Genomic DNA, 6,997 nt, shown 5'->3' with positions numbered 1-6,997 from the left:
CCATAAAGTTACTAAAGAGGTATCACATGGAGTGGGAAGGCTATGGTCTTTTACATGTAGCTGAATGGATCGTACCCTTTACCTTTGAAAATATATGATCAATTCAATTAGTTGATATGTTTTATTAGTTAATATGTTCCCGAAGATTGGATGAATTTAGGGGGTACTGCAATAATTGGCCATTTCTCAGAAATCCTTTTAATTTCGTGTTTTATTTGCAGAAAGTGTTGTAACTTTCTAGCTAAACTGCATTACTGAGGCAATCTTCGACAGCGATTGAATTTAAACCGTTAAGCGTCAACTAGTCTCTTGAAGCTAGGTAATCCCAGCTGATAGAGAGGAGCTAATTTGAAATTTTGTAACTGCGTACAAGAAAAATATAATTGTTGTATCCTCCCCGGGGGGAGTGGACCAATCCGGAGGTACTGCATACGGGCCGATCCGCGGCAAAGGTGGAGCAAGCCCTAGCACTTCGCCATTTTCCAAAAAATCATTTAATATCGTAGATCCCACATGGGATCGTATCAGATATTAAGCTGATAAAAACAGATACTACACTTTGATCTAGCCAAAAGGCCGAGAAGCGATAGCGAAACATGGTTGTGTAAGTGTCCAAGAAAAAGGGTTTTTGAGGACTTGCTTGTGATGCTCTGTATAGGTAAAAGGGTGTAAACGACATGACGTTGGAGTTATTAAAAATTTGATTGGGTTATAGAATGTTCCTGTATAGAAATTTTCTGTATTGAAAACTGTTGCTGGGGTTGACAACGTTGGATAACTTCATCGGACTTCAAAGAAAGTACATATGGGGAAATACTTTAGCGTCTTGACCACTATCACAAAACATCTTTATTAAAATATACGCACGCGCGTATACAAACACATTCATCACGGCCCACTTTCACACCCACAGACACAGCCTGCATACACTCTATGCCCCAAAGGGCTATTTCTAATGAATTTTGGACCTTGTATATACCCCCACACTTTGACACGCGTCCACAAAGCACGTTTCATGCAATGCATACTTGCACGTAAAAAAGTACGCGCACACAGACGAATACTTTCGTTCATATTCTGTATTTGCATATGCAGGGAAAATGTACATGTATAAGTTTTTGCGTAAAAGTAAACGGGTTCATTTTCTTTCGTTTATTTTCCATATATATATATATAAAATATATATATATATATATTATATATATAATATATATAAATATATAGTATTGGGAACTCTGACCATTATTTTCCATTTGATATTAGTTTTGCGTAATGTAACTAGATTTTAAAATGCATATCCCTGAGTGGGATTCAAATCGGTTTAATATTGCATTTATACGACCATTTTCGTAGTTTTGTTCCATCTTTTTTTAGGGTGCCTTGATGGGACATTATAATGCGAGGGTTTGGGATTTTCATATAATTAATAACATTGAAAATTGCCTAAAATTAGGGAAATGAAAAGTGAATAATAGAAGTTGGGTAAAAAAAGTTTCTTATATTAAATTTCGGTATGATGGAAAATTAACATTAAAGAATATCAATTGACCTTTTTGTTCACGATACTTTTTTGGAAAAAACCCTAAGTGTCCTTCCTAAAAGGTCTTGGGGAAAAAAAAAAGTCTAACTTGGTTTTTGTTAAGTGTTGTAAAGCGCGGGGGTTCCGGGTTGAGGCGGGGTCGGCCCCGGGGTTAGGAGAGCATCTTACCTGGCACAGGAGATACCGTGACACGAAGGCGGTTCTCCCCAAAGAGGCTCACCTTGCCCCGGTGGGCTGACCCCGCGATTACCCCAATGGTTAAAATCGAGTGCGCAATTTTGTTAGCGGGGGGCTGCGTTGCGCTTCCCCCAGTAATTCCAAAAAACCCAACCCTTTAAAAATTTTTCGGAGGCCCAAAATTCTTGGGTCGTTAAAAACTCTTAAATTTTCGTTTTATATATCCCCGGGGGTTCATTTGAAACGAGAAGAAAAATCCCGGCAAATTTCCCATTTATACGGGGAAATATTTTGCAACTTTTCATAAAAAATATTGATTCATTTTTGGGATTGGCTACAGAATATTTGAATGATTAGGGGTCCAAAACAGGAGCATCCCTTTCAATGCCATAGAAAAGGTAGGAAAGGAAATTTTACATATTTTTTAATTAGGTCCTTGGTTTTGGAAAAATGTCCTTTACATTTTTTTAAAGTTTTTTACCTTTTTTGAGATAACTCAGAATGCGAAAATTTTGTCTATTAACCTAAATTTTGTTTCGTAAAAAAAATTTTGAAAATAGAAATAAATTTATTTTGAATTATAAATTCGATTTTTTACACAATTTCTGCTATATAGAAGGGGCATTTTGTATACACTTAGTTGTCCTGTTTCCATCCCTTTCTTTTGGGATGAACGTTTTTCCGTGGGATTAGCGTGGAAAAAATTCTTTACAAATTTTTGATAATGAATGTTATGTTCACAGAGATTTAATTTTTCCCAATATAAAAGTACAGAAATATTTTATGGAGTTTATCACGGTGACTGGTGGGGAAAAATGTAAAATTTTTATACAGTGGTCCACTACGTTTAATGTAGTAGGCCTTTTTCGGACCAAGATATTTTAGGCACTTATTTTTTTTTGTATACAAGGTAACCCCTTTCCCCCCCAAAGTAGATAAAAATTGGAGAATAGCAAAGTTTAAAACAAAAAATTAGAAACTTAAAATAAATTAGCTCCAACCCAAAATGTTACGTTTTTTAATGGAATGATGTATATATATAAAGGAAAAAAAATTTATTTTTAGCCGAATGGAAAGTTGAAATATTATTATCACAAAACAAATTGTACATTTAGACATTCTCCTTACTACAAATTACTACAGTGAATTATATGTTTACGGGTTTTTATTTTGATTTGAACCCCCGGTGGCTTAGAAAAATTGAGAAAGATCTTTGAGTTTTTTCCCTCCCGGAATCTTTATAAAAGGCGAAAGATTTTGCTTTTAAAGGAAAACCCCGATTTAAAGATATACAAAATTAAAAGGAATCAACAAAGGAACTAAAGAACGTAGAGCGTGGTAAAGGAAAAAAAGGATATCTTAAAAGAAACCTTTTGTTATTTTACTATGGGGATTACCACACAAAAGAAAAATGTGTATCATATCTACGTTAATAAGTTTTAAAAGCCAGGGGTTTTAATATGCTGATTTTAAAAATTTGAAATTGAAACCACATAAGAGGAAGTTTTTTCCTTTAAATCAAACCCACGAGATAACTTTTAAAGTCATAAACCTTTTTGATTCCATTTAGTTATCCTATACGTAGAAAATGTGCCCCTGGTTTTTCCTGTAATGCTTTGGGAAAAGGGTACATAAAAAATTCATTCAGTGTTAAAAGTTTAGTATAGTCTTTGGCCACTTTTTTTTGGGAAAGAAAAAAGGTCTTATTTTTTTTTAACTGTATAGTATATGCATTTTTCCCCCTCTATTTTTTTGTGATTTTTTCACAATAAATTAAAAATGAAAATATTTTTAAATAGGCAAAAATACGCCCCCATAGTACGTATACATATACCAACATATGATTAAAAATTGAAATTTAACCTCGGATAACGTTTTTAAAGAATCTTTAATTTTTTTTTCCCCTTTTTAAATTATCCTAGTACCTAGTAATTCACGTTATTTTTATTTGGATATGCATTGGAACAGGTAATATGAAAGATATATCCTTTCTATAGTTTAGATAGCCCGTGCCCCCGTTTTGAAGTTTAAAAGTTTTTTTGTTTTAAAATATGTATAAATATGCATTAAGTTCCCCCTATTTTTGTGTGTCCATTTTATCAAAAGGTTAGAAATTAAAAATTTTTTAAAGGGGGAAAATATGTCCCCAAATTAAAACTTTTGGGATGCTAAAATAGAAGGGGGAAAATCCGTGTCTAAAGAAATCTTATAAAAGGCGTGAGTGAATTTTTGAAATGGAAAAAATATGATCATACTTTAAAAGGATCATTCTATAGGCGATTGCCGGGTTTCTCGCCAAGATTCTCGGAATATATTCAACCACGATGAGGACTGTTAGTGTAATCCTCTGAGGGGGAAGCGGCTGTCAAGTGTTGCTTGAGAGTTGATGACCGTTCTGACTCGGTTTACCGATGTTGAGAGGAGGATCACACAGGCTGAGTGGTTGATATCAGTCCACAAGAAGATCTTGAACTTTTGAAGACTCCTACAAGGAGAAAAACATCCAATATATAAATTAATTGATCTCTCTGCTACGACAAATTCAAATTCCAAAACCGAGTGCCTGTAACAAAAGTTTTCTCTCCCTTTAATTACTGAAAATATTTTCCATGATTTCGAATGTTTAAACCAATTTCTTTATTTTTTCGATACTATTATATTTACCAGTACAGGCAGACTTTAAATATCATAATTATGCTTTCCCAAACTATTGATGCCATTATCAGAATGCCACTGCCACAACCACTGTTAGTGTTCTTACTATTTCAAATAGTAATTACCCTCAAGAGTTGTGTTGTGTAATTCGCAGAGTATACTTGAGTCTTCGTCATGGATGGTATTTCTATTTCTATATAAAATCCATTACTGCGTTACTTCATCTTGTGCACTTAAAAGTTTGTAGAGGCATAGATGTCTCATGGAATGAGAAGGCATGCAGGCCTTTCACGCACTTCGAGTTTAAGGTGATAGTAACATTATTGATTACCAAATCGTCAACTATTTCACACATTTCATCATTAATATTTCCCAGACCAGTTCTGTAAATCAATCCTTTAGGGATTACGATAACTCCGATCCACTGCTAAGGTAAAGGAAGACCCAAGTAAATTTCCAATTCTCAGACTTCATTTTAATATCGCATGCTTTTAGAAGAAAATGATGTTACTTCACAATATGTTTACATATTGTCCAAGTTGAACTGTATTACTGCACCGATCTCTGGAATGAAGAAACAAATCTGTAAAGCGTCACCCGTTTGTGGAAGCCTTTTCAATACTAGCTATTGAAAGAGGAGCGTATAATTACATAGTTACTTGATATCTTCCTCAAGAGATTGGACCAATTACATTTAATTTCTATGAAAACTATTGTAATTATGGTTTTGGTGTTTTGTGGGCAAAAAAGGGTACATGTCCTTTTATGTACATTTTCCATATAAAAATGTGTTTGATATATGTTTTCTATATTGCACTGCACTGTAGATAAAATTAGGTGTCGCAGGGGAGAAAAGATATCTGTTATTTACAGATGCCTAAGTTGATCTTTAATAGTATTGATAATATACCTTTTAAAACAAGAGTTCATAAAATTCATTAGTATATATCTTTATTATAAGTAGGTACTAGAGACCGGTTTGACATTTGTTCATTTTTTTCAGAAATAGTGCATCAGGGACATAATATAATCATAAACGTTTTACAAAGTTCTGATTAAATCGTCGGATTGAGTGGATCGGGTTTTGGAGGGTCTATTACCTGTTGTTGGGATTTTAAGCATTTTATAATTTATCGGACTTCAAATTACATGTGAGCAAATACCTTTTGTTTCTCAACCAGCTTCCATAGAACCTCTTTATTAACACATACACACGCACGCCCGTACTAATAAGCGCACACTCACCGCATGCAGGTCTATATAAGGTATATATATTATATATATATAAATTGCTTTCCCCATGTTTCCCCATAATTATGCACGCCGCACTTATAGTGATGCACATGCTAAAAATACTGTGTATATATATGTATATATAATAAATATATATAATATATAATATATATAAAAATATTATATATATATATATATATATATATATTTTATATATATTAATATATAAAGTTTTTGTGTACATATGTAATTTTGCATAATAGTTTAAAAGTTCACTGAATTTTACGCAAGTATACCCAAAAAAAAAAAAAAAAAACGTTTTCTTTTTGGAAAAAAAAGCCATAAAACATTGAAGTAAATTTGACCATACAAACCCTGAGATATTACGAAGGGGGAATATAATTAAAATTTGAATGGTGTATAACAGTGTACATTTTAAAACATCTGAAAATTACATTTATCGAACATGTATATCCATCCACCTGTATTAATGGGTGTATGGATGGATTTGATGATATATGTTTTGTGTATGTGGGAGCACACACATGTATATTTACGAAAATTGCTAAAAAATGTTTTTCGGAGATGCTAAAAAGTCGTTTAGTATGAAATGAATACCACAAAAATCTTTTTATTCTACGATATGTAATGGATAGTTTCAATTTAATGCCTTGCAAGTGAACGCTTCTGTTTCTAACCATAGTTTCAAAATATAATTATAAGTGTGATTTACTAGGAGTATCTTGAGAAAACTAAAGTCAAAGTACATATTTGTATAAAGTGTTGTAGAGCGCGTAGGGTTTTCAGTATGGGTGAGAGTGGGTTGGCGCGTGGGTCGGTTAAGCATACTTACCTGGCACAGGAGATACCGTGATCACGAAGGCGGTTCTCCCAGGGCGAGGCTCACCATTGCACTCCGGTGGTGCTGACCCCTGCGATTAACCCAAATGTGGTTAACTCGAGTGCGCAATTTTTGTTAGTGGGGGACTGCGTTCGCGCTATCCCCCTTATAAGATGTCATTTTTACAGAAAAGTGTTCTAGGTCCTCAGGTCTTTAATGTTTTTGATTGCATATATTTCGTTAGTTTGTCAACCAGATGACCCGTTCGAGGATATTTCTGTATTTCGTAAATGTTTTAAAGTATCGAAATGCAGAAGGAAATCTCATTTCAATAGCATGGTAGTCTGCACTGGTGCTGCTATTTTTGTTGGTATTGCCATTATTATTAATTGTTTTATTTGTATCATGATTATTAGTTATTTATCATTATCATCACCATTATTAGTATTTTTTAGCATATGGATATTGCTGCTATCACATTATCATTATGATTGTAATAAAAAATAATGGCAGAAATTGTAATCCTATCAAAAAATATGCTAATTGTGAAT

The 6,997-nt window shown here is 33.5% G+C and overlaps 3 non-coding genes and 2 pseudogenes across 3 annotated transcripts; 3 read left to right on the top strand and 2 right to left on the bottom strand.

Moving 5' to 3' along the window:
• Positions 1 to 401: 401 nt before the first annotated feature.
• On the bottom strand, positions 402 to 588 carry LOC119571410. The gene has a single exon (XR_005228594.1). It is a non-coding gene; the product is annotated as a U2 spliceosomal RNA (small nuclear RNA).
• A 1,112-nt stretch (positions 589 to 1,700) lies between these two features.
• Positions 1,701 to 1,851, top strand: LOC119571408 (annotated as a pseudogene).
• Positions 1,852 to 2,895: 1,044 nt separating this feature from the next.
• LOC119571412 lies at positions 2,896 to 3,000 on the bottom strand (annotated as a pseudogene).
• Positions 3,001 to 3,962: 962 nt separating this feature from the next.
• LOC119571411 lies at positions 3,963 to 4,161 on the top strand. The gene has a single exon (XR_005228595.1). It is a non-coding gene; the product is annotated as a small nucleolar RNA U3 (small nucleolar RNA).
• Positions 4,162 to 6,450: 2,289 nt separating this feature from the next.
• LOC119571417 lies at positions 6,451 to 6,613 on the top strand. The gene has a single exon (XR_005228596.1). It is a non-coding gene; the product is annotated as a U1 spliceosomal RNA (small nuclear RNA).
• The last annotated feature ends 384 nt before the right edge of the window (positions 6,614 to 6,997 follow it).

The sequence above is a fragment of the Penaeus monodon genome, unplaced genomic scaffold, assembly GCF_015228065.2.
Source record: "Penaeus monodon isolate SGIC_2016 unplaced genomic scaffold, NSTDA_Pmon_1 PmonScaffold_614, whole genome shotgun sequence".
Taxonomy (NCBI): domain Eukaryota; kingdom Metazoa; phylum Arthropoda; class Malacostraca; order Decapoda; family Penaeidae; genus Penaeus; species Penaeus monodon.
This window is presented reverse-complemented; position numbering and strand designations above follow the sequence as displayed.